Here is a 21910-nt window from a genome sequence, read left to right on the forward strand (position 1 = left end):
CGTCTGCCTTCCCTAGGCGATAACTGATTGACATTTTAATTGGACAAAATCGGTCCAATCATCAAAACCTTTTCCCTTTTTTGGATGCTTGTTTGGTCCATTTGAATCTTCTTTCCCATTCCTGCGCTCGCGGTGGCCACTTTCCTTTGCCCTAGTTAGGCGCCATGCGCTAACCCTGCAGTATTAGATGGCATTCTACCTTCATGCGAACACACGGCCGGAAAAGCTTGGAACCGGTTTTCTTTTCCCCCCTAAACCCCATTCGCTTTTCAACCGGATCCCACCACTCCTGCCGCTTGTTCGATTCAATTCCATTTTGAAGGTTTTTAGTGCAGCAATGGCGAACCAGACACGGCGAGGGCCTTTCGTGATGCAAAAACGAAACCAAACATTAAAAAATAAATAAACTTAACCTTGATGATGGCAAACTGGACCTCCACCGAGGGGAGAGGCTCCAATGCAACTCTCGGTACCTTGGGTGGGTAGTTTACGTGACAGTTTTAGTGCACGCGGACCGGGTAAAGTGTGCCAAAACGAAATAAAATCGGAAATCGAGGCCCAGGGGCTGGTGCTGCACCGTAGTGGCGGTTGTCGATCGTTAATCATACGGTAACTTAGCGGTAGACAGCTTAACTAACCGGAATGCAGTATGGTCATTGGTGGCACACAAAACCGAAGTAATGTCTAACGGAACTAAAATTACGGCCACGAAAAAACGAAAGAGGTTCCTCAAACGTTCAGTAATCGTCCAGCAGCCAGAGGACTCTTTTGCAGCAAGTCCAAAGCTGACCTGCATTCTTGCAAACGGATTCGTACCGGTTGGGAATGTGTTTAATTGCTTCAACGCCGAAGTGGTCTCGGTACACATCGATGACGACACCGAGCGGGACAAAAAAAAACGCTCCCGAAGATAAATGGATTGAGATGTCCCTCGGATATGCACGCAAAGGGGTATTCCAAGGGGCCTGATGTGTTTTGCATTATGCACAGCACTAACCGGTCATTAGTGATGAGACCACCGGACTAATAGCACACGATCCCGTTGCATACAGTGGAAAATGTCCCAATCAGCAACGGCCCGCAATGATTGCAAATCCGTATCCGTAACCCCCCCGGGGGTGGGTAAAACAAGAAACAAATCGCCAATCGTTTGCTGAGGTGCTGGAAGCTTTTCCTCGCACGATCGCAACACTGATGATCAACCACGGATATCGCTGCATGCAATTTTAACCACAGCTTGGGGCTCTTTTTTGTTGTTTTTTTTCCAATTTTTTGATCCAGTTTACCATCGGCAATCAAAAACCTGTCACAACTTCCATATTAACGTGATGCGATCGGGCGATCCGGGGGAAGGTAAAACCGTGTCGACCACCCTTTTTGACGATGCGGAACGGGGTGAAAGTAAGGTGAATCGGTACGGTGCAACGAATTGAAAATCAAACATATGCGGAGCCGATCGTCTGCACAAAACTGAACCGATTTGAATTGTCATGCATCAAAAGCAGAGCAGCCGGTCTTTAATCGGTCGAACCGAGAAGCGCACGGGACTTTGAGAGGCGAGAGTTGATCCGTTTTTTTTTATTTCTTCCCGAATCGTGATCGTGAAAGTGTTTAATATTTCCTTTGTTTTATTGTTGATTCCATTTCGGACCGATCATCAGCTGCAAACGTCAGATCCGTTTGGGCTGTCAAAATTCGTAAATTAAGAATACCCCCCGCTTGATGGATGGTTTCACGCTTCACGAAACGTGCAGAACGAACGTGCACAAAAGGAAAGTGAAATAATTCATCTTTTGTTTTTTGCTACACAGATATGCCTGAAAAGCATTGCAAACATATTCAAATGGAATTAACAACAAAAAAAAATTACACAAAACATTTCCAAGTAGAAATGGACCATCAAGACATAAATTGCAAATGTTCCTAAACGTAAATGTGAAAGGTGACTGAAAGTGATTCGACAATTTATGACCAAATGGCAGACATTTCGAGTCCAAAAGGAATTACTTTTTTTACCCAAAAACTCTTACTGTTGCATCAGTGAAACAACAAGAATTTTTCAAAAATCGCACTTTTTAAGAATTTAAAAAATTGGTGAACGTTCAATACTTATGGGAAGAATTTCTGGAAAATATCGGTTGTCAATAGATTCTTAGTTCTTCAAGAATTCCTGAACATGGATTTTATAAACGTTGCTTTAAGAGTTACACGTTTTAAGATCCGACATACAGTACGTAACATAACTATACGACACCTAATACGCACACAATTACAATTATTATACGACACCCTGCGAAAAATCGTTATTAAGGTTGTGAAATTTCATTTTAAAAATCGTCTAAATTATTAACTGTATCAAACGTCCAGCAACTAACATAAAAACATTTTTTAACCACTCTTATTACAGTTTGGTTCTGTAATTCTAAGGGTTCCATAGCTAAATTTAGTGTATTTTTAATTTTAATACTTTCTGCTCCTCACCGATTGGTTTTATATATTTTTTCTTACAATGCTCTTATAACCTTCCAAAATATCAATACTGTTTCAGTAACTACAACACACACAAGGATAAAATTAAAACGGAAAAATGCTAATTTTTCGATGCAACGCGCTTCAACAAATGCGTCAAGAGCAAGCGAAATTCAGACATAACATGATGATAAAATTAGCAATAATTTTGAATGTTGAGAAATATTACACCCTTTTTATCAGATTCTTCCTTGCAGATCATCGTTATTTATCTCTTCAACTTTGTTTATAATCCTCCAAAATGTAGTTGTCGTATAGTTACGTTACGGACTGTATACGTTTTGGCATTAGGATGAGATTAGGATGATCATTGAGCTACTACTTCATTGCTTTTTGGAAACGTAACTCGATTTGGACTCCGATTTGGAAATTATTATGAAATTGATGTTCATCCGACTGATGCAACAATTCACAATCCTTTCACAATCAAATTAACCTCTCGTACACCATGTTCAACATGATATACATCGTCTAATAATGCTACGTTCGACTAATTGTTCAATCAGTAACAGCGCGATCACTTGCGGCAAACCACGCACCGTCGAGCTCCGCTAGCAGCTAGTCCATAGAAACCCTCCAAAACAGAAATCGTTGTAAAGGAAACGTTAATTTCCGTTCGATAAACTACATTGAAGAATCCCAACGGTGGTTCCAGCTTTCGGTTTTTCCCCGAGGATGTCTCCCCTCGGGGAGCGGTGCCCTTTTCCATTCCGTTCCTTCCGATACATCCGCGACGCGATTCTGCACGCGTACTCGTGAGACACGTGAGACCCTGCTACCATACCTCATCCGTCGAACAACTTCCATGTTGCTATCACTGTCAACGATCGCCGTCATGCCGGCGATGTTTTTCACCTTCCGTGCGGCAATGTTGTTCACCACGTAGTTGTTGTTGTAGTCGTAACCCGCCCCGGACGCGGCGGCCAGCGAGGAGGACTTGACGTTCAGGAAAAAGTCACTGTTCTGGCGCTTGAGGGCACCGGGCGGTGCGTACAGATAGCGCGGCTGTCCACCACCGACACTGCCCCCGTAGATACTTCCGGCGGAACTGCCGACCCCACCGCGCATACCCCCACCCCCCAGGTCGGACAGCCCGGCGGACATCCAGCGCGATTTGCCACCGGTCATGGACAGCATGGTCGACCCGCTGGTACCTCCACCGGGTGGTCCACCACCGCCTCCTCCTCCGCCGCCGCCACCACCCCCCGGGATGCCGTAGTTGTATGTGGGGGGCCAGGGACGCAGCCGCCGGTCGGAGTACCGCTTCTCCGTCATGGCGTTCACCGGAAGGGCCCGATCGTAACGTGTCATCGGGGCGGGTACGACGGCCGACGCCGACGATGTGGTAGTGGCCGCCGTCAGCACCATCGCGGAAAATGTGTCTCCGTGGAAAACCAACCAACACACACAAAAAAAACACTCACAAAACAAACTGGGGAACTTCACCCTGCTCCTCTAACCGTCTAAAGCGAAAGATGGTTCACTTTCGCCCGGTGAGCGGCCACGGCCACGGTTTGTCTACACTACTATACTCGATTATTGCAAATCTTGCACTTGCCGTCGCGCCACACGCGTAAAACTGCGGAAGATTAACACGCACCAAAAGATGTCGCCATTTCTACGATGGGGTTGTGTGTGTTTGTGCTGGCGAAAGGTGTTGTTCACTCTAAATTATGCATTCACACGATAATTTCTTCGACAACGATACAAATCACACTGGCTGCACTAGCGAAAAAAATGGGGGGTTTTTTCCCAAAGAAATGAAGGAAAATAATAATTAAAACCATTAATATGCATTGATCACGATTGATTGATTTGGTGTGATTTCACTGTACGGTTGCTCCAGTTAAGTTTGCTCCCCAAATGCCAATAAACTTCTTGTCGCCTTCCAGCGAGACTTCACTTGGGTAAAAATGAAAAATGTACGATCATAAATCCACATACCGATGATTGACCCACTAACAAATTAGTGGAACTCTTTTTTTTTAATTTCGCACAAACAAACACACACTCACACACACGTACAGATGAAGTTACATTCCAATTCAATTTCTTCGTAATATAAAACTGTGCAATACCTCTTCACTTACACCACACAGACACACAGACAGTGAGAGAAGCGCGCTCGATCGTAGCTTCTTATCTTATCATTTGCAATACAATTTTCCCAACCCGCACGCACATTTTCCAACCAAACAGCAAACAGCCTTTTCCTTCTTTATCCACCACCAATCCCCCACGTCCCCTCTTTTGTGTATTTCGACATTATTTGAAGCTCGTGCGCCGGGGGTTTGATGGCTGCTTTCGAGCGTGATTTACGATGACGGTGAGCCCTGACGCACTCCACTCTCCCGGTGGGTGGTGAAATAATGAAGATCACGGCACAGCACAGCCAGCACAGCGACTCGACTAATTTTTTGTGCCGTGACCATCACGATCACCCCACCCAAAAAAAAAAACATCGAACGACCGAAACGAGGACGGGAGACGCGCGCGTGTTGTAACGAATGCAGGAATTTCCAATTTCTTCCACCGAAAAACTCCACCTTCCAACCAAATGCACGCGCTCTGTAAGTAGTCTATTCCACCTCAGGGGGTGGGGGGGATATAAAAATATAAAACATAAACTAATACAGCACCTGCGCTGCGACCGGTAGTACTAGAGGGTGACCATCTCACCGTCATTGTTGCGGGTTGCGAGTGTCTGCACGCTCTCCATCATAAAAAAAGCTCACGGCGAATCGCGTGTGTGTGTGTGTGAGGTGAGAAAAAAAAGAAGCAGATCGCTCATCAAACTTCAACTTCAACCGTGTCTGTTTGTCTTCCCTTCCCGGAAAGGGCAGCATATTGCTGGAAGCAGGTTAGGGAAGGTGGTGCTTTTATCCCTCAAAACCCATTCTCACACTTGCGGCTTGGTATGCAACACCGGCAGCCTCACGCGCTCTAACCAGTACCGGAACTGCTTGGGATCAGTTGCGATCAGTTGCCCGAACCAACCCCCCCTCGAGAGTGGAGCCGAACATAAAAAAAAAGCAAAAGCAACCAGCAGGAACGGCTCCGGCGGGCGCAAACCGTGAAAAACGGAACAGCGCGCGATGTAACTGTAACGTCACGGCGTGCTGTTGTGCTACTTCTGCGCTAGCCGCTAGCCTTACGCCTCTTATATGCACGAGGCACCGAAGAGAGTGTGTGTGTGTGTCTGTGTGTATACAATAACAGTGGCAAGACCTGATTCTTGCAAAGGCAGGCCAACTTCTCGGCGTGCTGGAGAGGTGAGTCCCTGAATTAATCCAAACAAAACTGATCTTCAGATGTATGTTTCCCATTCAAGGTTTTAACGCGATCGAGTGATCACAGCGTGGTGAGCATGTTGTAAGGCCGTTCCGGGGGAAGCGGAGACATATCTTGCAACCATATAACCAAAGCAGGGGTGTCAGCCTGAACAGTTAGGCGGGTGAACGTCACGCGCAACCCCTTTTGTGGTCTTTTGTATCGTATCGGCGTACGGCGTACACTACCCCACGGGAAGTCGAAAGAATTTACGCCCGAACCCATCCTCGTTGTTGCGTTCCCGTTGAAGATCCACCACCATCACCACCAATTGGCATAGTTATTGACGTAGGTTCTTGAAGATGCTTGATGCTAACACACACGCCCCCCTTCCCGCACGTATATCTTTCACTTAAGAATTGCGTTCGATCGATTTCTTCTATCCTATTCGCATTCGGCGCTTCAGGAAGTTCTTCGTTACTTCTTGTTGCCGTGCGTTGCGCTTTGGGTGGTTAAGTGTTGTTGTTCTTGTTGTTACGTGTATTTATTCCACCTTTCACCGAAATTGTTCTCAGCTTACAAGAGGGGGGGGGGGGGGGGAGTGGTGCCGGATTTTTCATGTTTCCTTTCTGCTTCTTCCCATCACAACACGCACCCGTTGCCAATTCGATACTAGAACAACCTGTTGTGCTTAATTCTACACCTTAACCACAAGCCTTCACCAAGCGATCACGGAAGATCTAAAGGAGATCACAATTTACACAATTCTTAAGCTATTCTTTATGCTAGTGCGGTAATTTGGGTCACTTGAACACAATGAAATACAGAGAGAGACGGCACACAGGCATTATCACACATTCCCCACTTTTCCGATCCTCTGAAACTCCAAACCTCAAAGGATTTAGTTTCCTCGTCTCACTGAGCAACAGTACAGCATAAAATAGCTTTAAAAACCCCCAAAACGGTACAGACATGTGCATTCGCGTCCGTCCACGAAGAAAAACACCACCGAAGCGCACACACCACACCGAGGAAAACGCACAAGAGCGCGCGTACACAATTGGCACCGTACTCTACGCAAGCCGTCCGATACGCGTGAGAGCTAGCTGGGAACTGAGCACCGACCGACTGATCCCTCGGCTCGGCGGAACGTGAACCTCTCTCCCCGTGTTGTCTTTCTGTTGCGTTTGTTTCCCTGTCCCTCAAAAAGCCTCTGGGAGGTGGAATAGGTGGTGTGGACTTGATTTTTCCATGACGCACCCCGTCCCGCGCACACCATCCCGGTTCGCCAGGCTGTTCGTTGTGGTTTGAAAAACGAAATCAAACAAGCCACGAGCCGTGGAATCAACCGAGGCCGGGGTACACGAACAGGCCCCAACCAACGATCGGTGGCGCGGCACGGAGTTCGAGTGTTTCCTCTTTCTTTTTCGCGCCATTTGGCGCAATAATGGTATCATCACCGGGCACGGTTTGCTTCCAACAGGTTGCCCGACGTTGCTCTCTATCCACCCCGAAATGGGTGGTGCTCTTTTACCAGCGCTGCCGGTCGCGTGGAAATTGCAAAACTCTGGATCTCTTTCTGAGCCAAAACATTTCCTCTCCAAATCAGGGAAAGCGGAAATGGCTCTCCGCGTTCTCCGATATGCTCAGCCCGATATCCCGGGGCCACACATTTGGCAATGATCTTAGGTACGATCATCGCGCGCCGCTATGTAACGTGAGAACCTGTGGTTGAGGGCTTAGAACTAGGGCCCTCTGCCGCAAACAAAAAAACGGGGGCTCGCGTATGATCGCCGTTTAGCTTGTATTTGAATAAATTACGGGTTTTACTTTTCATTCTACTTTCACGGACGCGTATTCCGGTTTATTATACCGGCCACAAAATAGAAAGTTCTTTATTCTATTCGCGAGGAAAAAGCACTTTGCGTGTTGCGGTTGGTGCTTCAGATAAAGCGTGCGTAAACAAGTTTGCTATGTGGATCATTCTCGATCAGTGCAGACAAAAACCGATGTGTTGTACTTCTAATCACACCATAAAGTATGAACGATTGCAATATAAAAATCGTAACGGAGGTCTAGAACGTGTTATACCACCTCTAATAATAATGTTTGCTACCCCTTGCCATATGGCACCGGGCAGTACATTACACACCAACGTAATCCAATATTTTCAATTCCCAATCGAAAGTACTCTCATTCCCATCGGGCCAGTTCGCTCGTTTGTAATCTGATTATGGTTGCTTTTAAATAAAAAAAAATCTGTATCACTTTCTAAACCCGAATAACTTGCCGTCTGTGCAATGAGGAGAAACAGCAGCGGCTATGCTCCGATTTTCCACAAATGCAAAGCCTTTTGCTTCGCACCCTCGGCCCGGTAGATGGAACTCACCCCAAAATCACGCATAATTACCGATACACCCGCGTAGACCCGTGTTCTACGGTATCGAAGTAGTTTTTCGCATTTTTTTTTTTCTGGGAGGCCCCAACCCAGCAATAAATACAGCGGGAGTGAAACAAAAGTTATAAATTACAAGCGACAGGGCAATGGAGAACGGAACCGCCACAGGCGCCTAATGAGCCGGATGAGCTGAACAATAGATTAGTTGCAGTTTTCAAAGTTAATTAATTATTTTCTAGCAACATCACACCGAAAGCGAAGAAGAAAACGGAGGGGGGGGGGGAGCACAGAAAAAAAACAGTCAAATCGAACAGTATTTTTTTGTGTTTAAACTATGCGCCCAAGTCCCAGAAACTCGAAAAACAAAAAAATTAGGCATCACCGACCAGAAATTTGTTGTTCGGTGCTCGGAACGAGCTTTTACGCAAGTGCGTGGCTCTTTGGCTGTGCCTGGGGACACACATATACGCACACGGTACCCCAAATTATCGCGCTACAAACCGATAAAATATGCAAATGATGTTGCTGCGCTGTTGCTTTCCCGTGATAGTGGAGCCTTTTTTTCTCTCCCTCTCTCTCTCTCTCTTTCATCCCCTCTTTTCTTCTACCGTCTGCAGGTGAATTTAAATGATGGCGAAGCGGAAAACCGGAAGAAACCGTTACGATGGTTGTATCATAGCAGTTTTTCTTACCTTTCCACCACCGCCTCCCTCGTTGCTTCTCAACTAGCGATGTAATATCAAAATTTCGGTTTCGTTCACTTTCCAAAGAAATAACAACTTCAACAACAAAAAAAAAATGCGACGCAACCCGAACATTTTGCAATCGAAAACCGGACACTTTTAACACGGTTCCGAAAGGATCCCAACCCTTAAGTTCCCAGCCGTTTTTTTTTTTGTTCCCCGTGTGCGGCGTGGTGAATGCTCTCTGAATGCGCTTTAAATTCTTCACCCAACAAAATGTTGCTTTCTTTCCCCACCATTTTCCCCAACCGAAATCGGGCGAGGTGCACCGTCGAAGAAGTGCCTCGATGCTCGTCGAACAAAACCTGCTGCAAGCATATTGTTGAGCGTTTTGTGGCTGTTGTGCTGGTGAGGAATATAGGAAGCAAAAGGAAAACAAAACGCTCAACAGCCGACATGATGGGGCGTGCGTTTGTGTTGTTTTTTATTCGCTGTTGTGAAATTGTGAAAAGAGTAATAATAAAATCACACTTATCGGGTAGGGTGTAATGCAGTAGATGCAGCAGGCACCGATCAGCATCGATATGCTGATCGAATGGGCATTATGTAATGCATATACTTGGATGCTTAAACCCATCATCATCCGTAAGCGAAATTCAATCGTCTTTCATCGAGTGGCTAAACATAAACTACAAATAGGCGAGCGAGAGAGAGAATCGATTGTTATCGAATGGTAAACGAATGAAAATCAACCCACGGTCCTCCGCGTTCTGCCCCGGATGAACGGTTGTTTGTATTCCGAGATTCCGCAACTGATAATCGAGATAACGATCGATTGATTGTGTGATTAAGCAGTGTAAGCAAATAAGCAAAACTAACGCCACAAGAGTTCTAAGGCGTACCGTTCCAGCAAAGCACCACAACGCCTCAAGCGAGCCACGTCCGAGAACTCGGTCTGGGCCTGGTATCGGTTGGCTTCGGTTGTTTCACACACCGTACACCACCACACGGTTTGAATCGAGGTCAGGAATAACCATAAAACTAAAGAAAACACTAACCACCAACTCGACTGGAAATTCCTTTCCATGGCCATGAGCACACCCGCTCGGCCGCTTGGGAAAAGGAAGGTTCAGCGCAACATCACAAAAGGGTAATCTTTGCTTGCGGTGGGATGATGATCGTCCGTATTATGGTTTCGATTTGCTAGATCCCGCTTCGCTACCATTCCAGCCATTGCACCAACCATAACATCGGGAACGTATGTCCGATGGTAGGGGTTTTCTTCTGATTTTATGTCGATTTTTGGTTTGGTGGTTTGGCGCAACCAGTGAAGCCAGAAGATTTATCAAAACTTTTAACCGAAAAATAAGCCACCCACCGATTGAACAATTGAATGGAACGGCGGAGAGTTCGCTACTGCGTACACATTTGAGCGATTTTTCTTGTCATTTTCCAAAGGAAAAAGTCAATTAAAGCGATGAATGATCTCTTCCCTTCAAAATTAGACAAAGGCCCATTCGCCACTGTGGACGGGAGGAGGGAATTGAGAGGGGGGGGAGGAATGCCATCACAGTTGTGGGTTAAATAGACAACAAAACACCGGCGGTTGGATGGTTAGAAAAGGGTAAAAGCTGCACCAAATTAGATCCAGGTCTTATCCAGCCAACCTGAACGCTGCACAGCAGCTGAAATTTGTGTCTCTCAGACACCTCAGGCACGGTTTGGAACGTGAAAATTTTCGCTTTCACTCGGAAAATGCCACAGCCGCGTCGCGGTGGAAAACCGCAACACACAAAAAAACACAACAACAGCATCTCCCTTTCGGTTTGCAGTGCGACAAACAAACATGACAAAACAAAAGACTTGCGTGCCCGAGGGGCAAAGCGACGAACCCCCGCTTCCCGGCTCGGGTGAACACAGAGCTGGCATGAAATTATGACGGCGTGTAAGGTCATTTATTCACGCGGAATTATCTTGGCACGTTGTCCACTGCGGATAATATTTAAGCTTTTGTTATCCATCCACCCATTTCGGACCGGGACGGCTGGGCGTACAAATTCTTTGACCTTTCCCAACCCTTCTAAGCTTTTGTTGCCACCGCACAGGGCACTTTCTCCTTATTCCAGATGTTCAGGGGGGTTCAAGAAAAAGAGGAGTGTCACCGCTGACACAACTCTCAAGCGCTCGAGAAGCACTTCCAGCAGGTTGGGAGACCCAAAGCGGGGCGTAACGCTAATGGTCCCGCGGCACAACATTGTTATAATAGTGGTAATCGCTCTGACAACATTTTGCACCAAACGTTCACACTCTTTCGGCGACCCCGGTGGTACCTTCCGTTACACCGTGTATCTCGTAGCAATTTGAACGCATTTATAGCCCTTTCCCGCCAGTCCGTCTCCAGACATCTCAACTGCTGGCAGCGAAAAAATAGATCATCCTAATGGGACAGACCTCTGCATCATGTTAGAAATGCGCATAAAACTGAACACCAAAATAAAGCATTTATGATAGACCTGGGGGGGGGGTGGGGTGGGGGGGGGGTCGTAAAAAGATTAAGATATTTCCTTCTAGCAACGCACACGCGAAAGCCAAGCAAACGATCGTTCGTTTGTGGTTTCATTTCCGTACGCACGGCAATTCGATGAACGTGACCATGATGATTGATTGATCTGTCCGCCTGCTTTTTTTTATAACGCTGTGCTTATATCTTCGATCGCTGCGTGAAAGTTTGCAGCAGCCATTACGATCACGAATGAAGACATTTTCCCTGAAATGATCTTGATCGTGTTGAGATTTATGGCAAAAAAAAAAACGTTTGCTTGGAGTAGCCATAAAAGTCTTAACTCGTTCTAAGACGTTCAATCTCTTTTGTTTTGCTTCACTCACTACTTTTCATTTTTGTTGTATTTCAGTTAAAACATTGAACCACATGCGCAAACTACTTATTCCACCGTGTATGAACTAGTTTGCGCCGATCATTATCCTTTCAACGCTTGTTACATTTAATTTGACATAAAAATTGCCATCTTTTACCACCGAAAAAGTCCAACTGCACACAATGGCGATTGCATCCTTGCTCCGGTAAGCTAGATATTTTCAAGCTGTAAAAGCCTTTTTTTCCATTTAACCGGACGGAAGCGGCGGTTTCCAAACTCGTGGCTCGTGGCGCCTCAATGTCACACATGCCCGGGTGCCCGGGTGCAATTTGGTGTAATTGCTGTGCCAACCGGTAACGTAAAACACTTGCAGCGTTCTCACGCACCGCACGAACAATGCGCGCTTGGTGCTTAATTTTAATCCTTCCTTACCACCACCACTGCACGCCGCGCTGTGGAGGGTTTCGGTTCGAAAAAGTCAATAGCAACCTTTATTGCCCGCGGGCAAAGAACAGTAGTGGAATGAAAATTCGCACACAAATACACACACCCACGGCGCTTTTCGCCAGATTGCCATAAATCATTTTCTCTTCGGTGACATTGCCGTTGCATCATCGTAGCTTCATTCCTTTCCCAAGCAGTGTGCGGCATCTTCGGCGGGAACATCCACCCAAACGACCATTTTCCGAAACCAACCGTCAAACGAAATCGACAATCCCTGCTTGTCGGGGGGTTAGTTATGGGAAAGGCACTGAAGATGAAGAAGAAAACAATGCCCAATTCCATTCAACCCCGCGTCACAACGAGCGGTGTCGATTTCTCCCCATGCTTCCCACCGTAAATGTGCGAAACAAAAAGATAAGATGAACCGCTTTTGATATGGCGCTTGGTAGATTAGTTCTCGCTTTTTTAAGCAACATCATCTTGTTCACCCAAAAACAGAAAAACCACCCCGAAGGTTGTTGGTGAGCGGTGGTGGTGGTGATGGCGTTTAGTGTTGATAAAAATTTGCCACAATTATCTATTTTCACTTTCCCTTTTTTTATGCCGCCTCTGACCCTGTCTGCTGAACACCGCCCTGTCCCCATAATCACGTTTAATCGCGCTCACCGATATTTGGAATTGGTTTCGTATTTTTCACTCGAGTTGCTTCACCGCTCACCATTTCCCGCTTCATCGCTCGTTGAAGTCTTTTTTTTCCCTCACGGGCTTCATAAATCATATTCGCACAGCCGGGAAAAGCGCCCACAAAAAAGAAAAACCCCCCGTTCCAGTAACGACGTTTGATAAATGTGTCTTGTTGCACAAAGCAAGATCGCTCTACAAGCAAAAAAAAGGGGAAAACACCGTGATGGATTGATGGGGCTTATGTCATCGGAACTGTCCTTCGTTTTTATTTTTTTTTTTTTTTTGGATTTGCTTTTCGACGGATGTTAAGTAAAATTGTCATCATTGACGAAAAGCAATCCAACATTTTCACCAGTGGGGGGATGTGTCCCGAGTGGGGTGGGTTCGAAGGCTAACCTTCTCTCACTTTCCCAACCCGTGTCAACTCCGCTGGAGTGGCACGCAGTGGTAATAAAAATAATTCCTCTCACTAAAACGCGTGAGAACGGTGCAACGTTGCGCATTCCACGAAACGAAACCATTTTGTCACATCGGTTTTTATTGTTTTACCGCTTTATTTAGTGTGAGACACATTAGATATGGATCGTCCGGGAGGCTGTTTTTTTTTTTTGGTGGTGTCCCTTAACATTGCTACGCTTTATCAAACCCGTCATCAACTGTCCCTGTCCGAATTGCAAACCGTCTTTCGTGAGTAATTACGCCTAATTGAAAAGGGGCAGGGACGATTCATCTTTTTTTCCAACCATCACATCTGTCATAATTGTTAGTTTTGGGGCCGCAAGCATTAGGAAAAACATGATCGTGCTATGATCACATTGAAAATCCCAGACGACAGCAAACGGGTGGAAAGTAAGTACCTTTCACTGGTTCCTTTTCGTTAACCTCCCTAATGGTGAGATGTTGTAGATGCCTCGAGGAAAAAAAAGCACCATGGCGCCCAAAAATTATGAAATTTAAATTAGATTACCATCGGGGCGCGATCGGCTTCTTCTGTCGGTATTCGTTGGTGCCTCTGTGCCTCCGCTTTTATGTACCACACACCAATGTTGTGCGCCGTTGAGAGCATTGAGCCAACCATCGAACAAAGTCTCCCATCTCCCTTTCCCGTAACCGATCATCATCATCATCATCATCATCAGGACCACATATTGAACATCAAATCAATACAAACCCCGGGAAGGGGTCCAAATGGATATTAATAACGAATCTATAACACACCACACTGCGGCAAGCATGAGAATCGTTTCTTCTTTTCGCGGGAAAATTAAAGGCAACAACCGCACACCGCTGCCTGCAACCGTATCAACTGGCGGCAAAAGGTTGCTGAAGGTGAACCACATGGTCACTACTGCACGCACCGGGATAATCCACCGAACCGGGGTTTGGGCATGCAGTGCGCCCAAATGTGATTATCGATTTAGTTTCTTCGTTTCACCTTTACCGTCCAATCATTTCACGCCGGGAAGATGCAGGCGGCTTTGTGCGTGTGTGTGTGTGTGTGTGTGGGTGTGGGTCGGTTGTAATGATGCAATTATTGTCTACCGAAAATACACGCGTTCCCGCTTTTGAATGCTTTGGTAATTTCATAAATCGAATAACTACCGCGTGTTTGGCAGTAATTCTTTAAGTACAATAACTAAGCAGCTTCGCGTCTGGGATGCACAGACTTATTGCTTTTGCCTGTTTCCATTTTGTTTCCTGTTTCATGGCGTGCGTATTACAGCGTAGGTCCAGGTGCAAAAAGGTTTTACCGCGTGCAGTGGATTAAACCGCCCAGTCGGCTTGGAGCGTAGAGTTCTTAGTGGTACCGGTAAAGGAATTTCTCGAACAGAGGGTGTTCTAATGATCGCACATACCGAACAGTTTCGGTTGCTCATGTTCTACCGTTGCTACCCTTTTTTTTTGCACGCGCGAGGTAAAAATCGCACGAGCCATAGGTTTGAGGGTCGTGAATTTCTATTGCTTCCTGTTTTTTTTTTCATCGCCTGTTACAACCATCTGGACTGTTTTTTTTTCGAATCCGTCTACGTTACAGGTGTATGCTTAACATCCTCTATCATTACCGTCTGCCCCAAGTACGCAGCTCTCGGTTTGTGTCCATGATGGATCGACCTTACATATGGACTTAGTTAGGCAACTTCATGCAGACGTAAAGAACGCTCCCTTTGCTTACCTGCAAATAAAAATAGACAAAAGAGAAAACAAACATTTTAACGATTGCGCTTTAGGAAGGTGAATGAAAAGCGAAATTAATGGAATAGTAGATTGCTTAAATGGAACCCCATTCAAATCGTCGGTCGGTCTGCGCATCGTGCGGTAATAGGCCACAGTTTGCACACTCACGCCCAATGCGATATTTGCTAACTTCACACACGATAATAAACGCAACACACGCCCGGCCACGATGAAACAAAACAGAAATTGTGAAGCAAACAAATACCAACGTTATAAAAAGGAAAAACAAACGCCTCCTCTTCGTCCATCGGCCCCGAATTAAGCGTATCACGCTCGCTTGGATAACTAGGTGTCAAAAAGTATGATTGTCAAATTGTTTGCCAACCCTGCCCCTGCCCCGCCTCCGTACATCCAAACCCTGCGGTTGATCGGCCAACATTTTCCTCCCACTGTGGGGGACGAAAGAAAACGCCGCCGCCCAAAAACAGCACAACAAAAAAACCCGCCTCATACGAAGATGAATGGTGATCAGCAGATGGGTGTGAAGGTGTGATGATCAACGGGTCGGAGAGTTGTGATGGGCTTTTTTCCATCATTTCTTTTTGCCATCGCCAACACCGTACCACCCACCGCATCACCCCGCCCTCTCGGGGCAGGCTGCATTTTTACGTGACGTTATGTCACTCCCTTCTTTCAAAGGGACTTTGTTTTTCACGCTGCTGCCAAAAACCGTTGAGAGATCTTTCTCAGCTTTTCGGAGAGTTTTCTTTTCATAAGCTTCAGTTACGAAACCACCCAAAGGGGTGACGTGAGAAGAAAGCGAAAGGGTTGGCCTGTGGTGAGGTAATTATAATACGAAGCCTCCCGGAGCCCTTTGTGACACAAGCCAAGCTTTATTAGCCAAGCTGTTTATGAGCTTCAAACTTCGGCCTTATTGCAACCAAAGACCACTTACTCTTGTTGCATCCGGTGACGCATGGGGTTGTTTGTTTCCTGCCAAACAACCGTGACAAATTTCTATCACACACTGTCGCAACCACCAAAGCCCGGAACAAAAGCGTCAAATGTTTGACCTCCTGTCCGAGTGGCGCTGTTTTTTCCGGGCTGCGTAATTCGTCAACCCGGGGATTGTGACGCATAGACAGCTAGGCAAATTAGCGGTTAGCTTTTGTTTTTGGGAAAAGTTTAAAACGAATGCCGAAAAAATGCGTATTTTTAACTGTGACCCCGCCATATACTAGCTGGCCTCATCTCCCTTAAACGTGATTCATTTAAGAGGAATTTATCGAGACATTGCTAATTAGCTCTCGTTTACGTATTATCTGTTCCGGTCCGGTAGGGCACGACGAATAAGACTCCCTCCCCCCGGGCAGGCAGATCGGATTAATTCACCACCGAAAAAGGCAGTTCGCTGAGGCACAGTTAGCTGATGTTGAAACATGTGTTAGATAAACGAGCGAATCAAACGAATCAAAGTGGAGCAAATACATAATTTCTGGTGCATTTCGCTTCAACTCATTATTTTTCAAAAGTCACCCCCAATCAAGCTTGTTTGTCTAATACGAGTTGAAAATTAAAGGGACGATCCTCTGGCTTTATTTAGCCAAGCGAAACATTGCATAAGCTTTGATGTCTGCCTGTGAACTGTGGCGGTAAACTGAAACAAAATTGAAATTAAAACCACGAACACTCAAGCTACAACCCTGAACAGATTTGAACAAGCTGCATACAACTTGCACACAGCCTTCCGTACAAGCTCGCATCAAATCGTATGAAACAGCTGCGGATCTCATGAGATCCGACGCAACACAACAACTCATGTTGTACGACATTTGTAGTAAACCGAGAAGGTACTTAAAATTTACGGAAAAATTAACAAAATTAATTTTAAACAAATATATAACTCAGCCAAAGTGAGTACTATAACACCGATGCCATTATTTTCATCAATAATTCACTCACAGAATAACTTTAAAATTAACATGAGCTTCGACTTGTTAACACAACGGTTCGGTTCGGACCAGCCGCGCGTTGGCTTATTGCGTTTTCGTTCGCCACTTATTGTGCACTAATTAATTTTACATGAGTTCTCGAAACGCTGTTGGGGCGTTGTCAACCCAACAATAATGGTCGCTACGTATGTAACAACAACGCCCCCTCCGCAAGATCTGCTCCTCGTGCAGTGTGTGGATTATGATCGTGGGAGGACGATTATTGTAAAGCAGAGTAAACGAAAAAAACAAAATCAACATTTCATACGAAAACTCCATGCAAAACACACAATATACAGCGTGAAGCTGTGCATTCATCATATGACCAGGTGACCCGGGTGACGGGAGCCAAACTGTTAGTGAGCTGTGTTTTGTTTTGCCCTTGCGATCAACAAGAACTCCACATTCCGGACACGATCCGTTTTAGTGTCGTACAAACGGATTTTTAATGAATTACCTTCCGCGGTGCGAGATATTGGGTACGGGACACTAGGCGGTGTGATGATGAGCTCAGGTACCGTGTGGATTGAAAATACCCGACACGAATATTGAATCGATGAGCGAATGGAGACGATTGATGGTAAGATTTGAGTCACAGAGCGCCTGCAAATTGACACGATTTCTATCGTGTCACCCTCTACACGCTGGTCAGTGCGTTTGGTGACGTTTAACAGAGAGACATGTTTGACATGGAGGACACAAGATGTCGATGACATGTATTTCCAACTGGCCCCAGGACGTATATGGGTAAGGTTGGCCGAACAGAATACATTGTTGGAGAAGCTCGTCCAATTTATCAACAACGATCGAGCAGCGATCGAGTGCTTTGTATCGACAACCTACCAAATCTGATCAATTCGTGGAAGTTGTTTGTTATTCCTATTACAAACAAATAAATTCGATGGCCGAACAAATAATCACCAAAGCCGTTTAAAACCATAGACTTATCTCTCTCTCTCTCTCTGTAACGTTATAATTGAACCATTAAATAACTCATTAAATAACGTCATCATAAACATGGAATTGACCCAACTCTAAGGAGCGTCTGTCAAGTCTGCGTCAGATGTTAAATTTCACACCTGTCGCTAAAGCTTACCACCGATGGCTACCACTACGACTACTACTACTACTACTCCGGGTGCGTCAAATATTGATCCTCCAAATGCCTAAAACGGATGTTGGTGTTCCACCTGCCATATTGTTTTGGCAAGATCCTCAAATAGAACCTCATAAAATCCAGCTCGTAATCAAGAAATAACGAGACGATTTTTTTGTCTTTGTCAATTCACCATCCCAAAAACTATTGGATCCATTTTAATAGAGCTGCTCCTGTGGACACTCGCCAGGAGGGCGTGCGATATAACACTTCTCAGCTGTACGTCAAACGGTCGCGAATTGTTTTACGACAAGACGCCACCGAGAGGTGGAAAAAAAACACAAACCACTGTCTCACTGAGGTTTTTAATGATCGCTATCATCTCTTTCTACTAAGCCCGGAAGGTTGTACGAGCTGGTAGTCCACATCCGCGTGAAACCATTTACCATAGAAGGCAAGAACTAGAATACGTTCTGCGGCATTATCGAGACGCCGCGCGCGCTGTGGCCCAGTCCCCGTAAACCTATACGCTAAAACCCATAGCTTACGAACGAACCAGTTCCATCAAAACGTTACAAAGCTTACAACGCGCGGTCGTTGTGGCTGTGAGAAGGCCAAAACACGCCGGCACGCACAGCATCACGAACACATAAAATCACAATATTTGGCCAGACCATTTTCGGCGCGGCTGGACAACCAGCCACTCGCCTTTCTAAGCGTTCTACACACTTGCCGCCGACAATAGACCCGCGGCAGGGGACGGCTGTAGTGTGAAATCGTCGTACATGGTGCTGATGGCGTTAATAGGTCAACGAAATTGGATCTTCCACCAAAAAAACAAAAACCAGCGCCAGCGAATCACGAGATGAGAATACATGTACGGGATTTGAACTGTGACAGGATTTTGCTCTTTACTGCTCGAAGATCCCTTTGGAAGCATCGAATTACGCCCGAGACGAGGAATTCCCGTCACCGGCACTCTTATCCATCCGTAAACACAGGCGCAGCAAGCGCAAGATTTAGACATTCAATTCCATTCAAAGATTTCAATCCGAGGTAAAGAATTAAAATAAAGATTTTACTCTTTAACTAACTCATTAAGACTTCAACAATTTTAACCGAATTCAATCAGGAAGGGAGACTGTACTACGATCTCCAACTCACGATTTAAATCATGAGTTAATTTGGGATTTATTTTTTACGGCGACCTTCAACCTAATGGTTTATTCAGTTGAATCCCAAATCGACTCACACAAGAGTTAACTCATGATTTAAATCCTAAGAGAAAAACGTTAGATGAAGGTTGCTACCTTGCAGAGTTAAATCCCGAGTTAACTCACACAAGAGTTATTGATTTAAATCTTGAGCTAAAGTTCGCCGTGAAGAGTTGAATCTTGAGTTAACTCACACTGGAGATAACTCGTGATTGAAATCTTGAGTTGAAGCCGTAAAGAGTAAACTTTTGTTATTTTACATGATTTAATTTTCTAGGAACGAGTTTAATTGCAAAAAGAGTTATAAATACTCTTCTTGGAGATTCAAATTAACTCACTCCCTAAAAAAGATTCAAATCATTCATTCGTTCATTCTTAATCATCGTGCACATCACTACATTTCGATCCATCAACATCGTTATGGATCGAGTGATCCGTTTGAACCGCGAACCGTGTAAGGGAACGGCATCGTTTAGGCACACGACGACGACAATGACGAACAGTCACGCTGGACAGAGGGTCGTCAAAAGCGAGCTGGCGTGTGGGTGACCCGATGCCCAACCAGCTCCTTGCGTAACGCGAACGCAAAACGCTTCCCTGAAGGAGTGTCTTGGGCAAATGAGTTTCAAAACAAAACCATGTTCAATGAACTCTCACAGCGAGCGGATCGCGGCACGTTGCCAAAAACAGTCATGGAAAGGCATGAGCGCACCAACGGTTGTTGTTTGCCTAACAACGGAACGGGATGATTCATTCCGCGCGTCAGAATGCCTTAGACGCATTTGCATTTGCCGGCCAACTATGTTGTTGTAAATCGTGCAAAAATTACACAGCGAAGCAACGCTGTAACGTGATCGCTTGTACGGGGAAGAACTGAGCGAAACACTAATACCCATGATCGAATCAAAATGCTCAGAGGTAAGTCGAGATCTCTGCCAAACACTACAAATAACGCTTCCCGTCCTCTGACAGCTGGATGTTTAACACACAGGTCACGTTCTACCTCACTGTCCCACAACGGTGCGCAAGACATTATCGCAGGAAGTGTTATATTACATACCGGCTTACCGGTTCCCATGTCACATTCAAACGTCTCGGTACGTATCAGCATTATTGAGGGTGGCATAACACAACCGGTAACAGAACCAATTTGCATTCTTATCTTCCTTCGTCATCACCGGGCAAACAACGCGACTGCTAACCGCTTTGCGGGACCTTTTAATCATAGTACATTGCTAACGACATTTGCGACCACTCGGCCACCTAAGGGTGTTTTAAGAAACAGACTTGACAGTTCGTCACCACCGCGCTTCAATGTTTTCGAAAAATCAGCTGAACGATCGGAACACCTACGCAAGAACGTTTTGATGTGTGAAAAAGATTTCTATCCGCTGGGCAACTCCTCCATGGTTCAGCTACGATCGGTAGCATGTTTGGTGTGACATGCACACTGGGAACAATTGTTGCCAATCGTCAATAGAGGGACAATAGAATATGGCACACACAGCGTCGATCATCTTGCCGTGGCATGCATGATTCAGCGCAAATAAATTGTATCCAAAGTACGAAATACCATTCTCAACAGCCTTCCGCTGCCAGAACCTTCTCCAAAACTCTCAGCCAAGTAGTCGCAAACGCTTCAATGAAGGAAGTGATATTTACCGAAACAATTTACACAACAGACCAGTGAGGCAAGGTAAACAGGAACCCCGAAACGTTTAGCTGCATGATCGGGGTCCCCGCCTCGCATTCATCAGTGGCTGATGCTGTTTTGAGCAATAATAAAACCCCATAAAATTATCCCACGCATCTGGCGCCACATCTCGTCCGACAGCGGAACCCAATCAATCGGATCTGCACGGGGTCCTCTCACCACCTCCACGCTGCTCTTCTGGTCGCAACGGTGTGCCGTGCCAAAGAACTATCGGGCTCATTCTTCGGCGTCAATCTAGCCGAACGACCCCGGCGCGTCATGTTTGAGAGCTCTCACTCGGCGCGTTACCTCAAGGAGAGCTTTACCATTTCTATCACAATTACCCTCTCGTGTGCCATGCAAACGCAGCCGAACGGAACTCTGCGGATCGTAATGAACGATCAGACCTGCTCGTTACGGTGCTATTTTGTCACTGGCTGTTGCCCGATCTTCTCGCAAGGGGTTAATTACAGCGACTTTCGCCGGATCATTACCGGATCAAGATTTACGCGGTTGACCTTCACGGTCGGCGATTAAGGAGCGACCCGTGAAGGACTACCGTCTACAAGTGAGCGTTTCGCTGTAACAACCGACGCGCAATTGCGGCTCCTCTACGAGATCAAACTGGCGCCACACTGAACGCACCATCCAGCGATTCTTCACAATAAGCTCATCTTGTGCTAACCGCCTCCATTGACGAATTGCTAAAGTTAACCATCAAGAAGAACTAAACCATCAAGAAGAACGTAAAGCAAAACCCCTGCAGATGAGAGATACTGGATCAAGAGTCACTTAAGTACTCCTCCATCATGAATGGAACGTTTTATGTTCCGATGTTGCAGCAGTACCCCCAGCGA

At 45.8% G+C, this 21910-nt stretch overlaps 1 protein-coding gene across 3 annotated transcripts in view; it reads right to left on the reverse strand.

Moving 5' to 3' along the window:
- Positions 1-21910, reverse strand: part of LOC128301944 (WD repeat-containing protein 47) — a 63141-nt gene that overhangs the window by 14815 nt on the left and 26416 nt on the right. The gene's annotated exons all lie outside the window — the stretch shown is intronic.

The sequence above is a fragment of the Anopheles moucheti genome, chromosome 3 (assembly GCF_943734755.1).
Source record: "Anopheles moucheti chromosome 3, idAnoMoucSN_F20_07, whole genome shotgun sequence".
Lineage (NCBI taxonomy): Eukaryota > Metazoa > Arthropoda > Insecta > Diptera > Culicidae > Anopheles > Anopheles moucheti.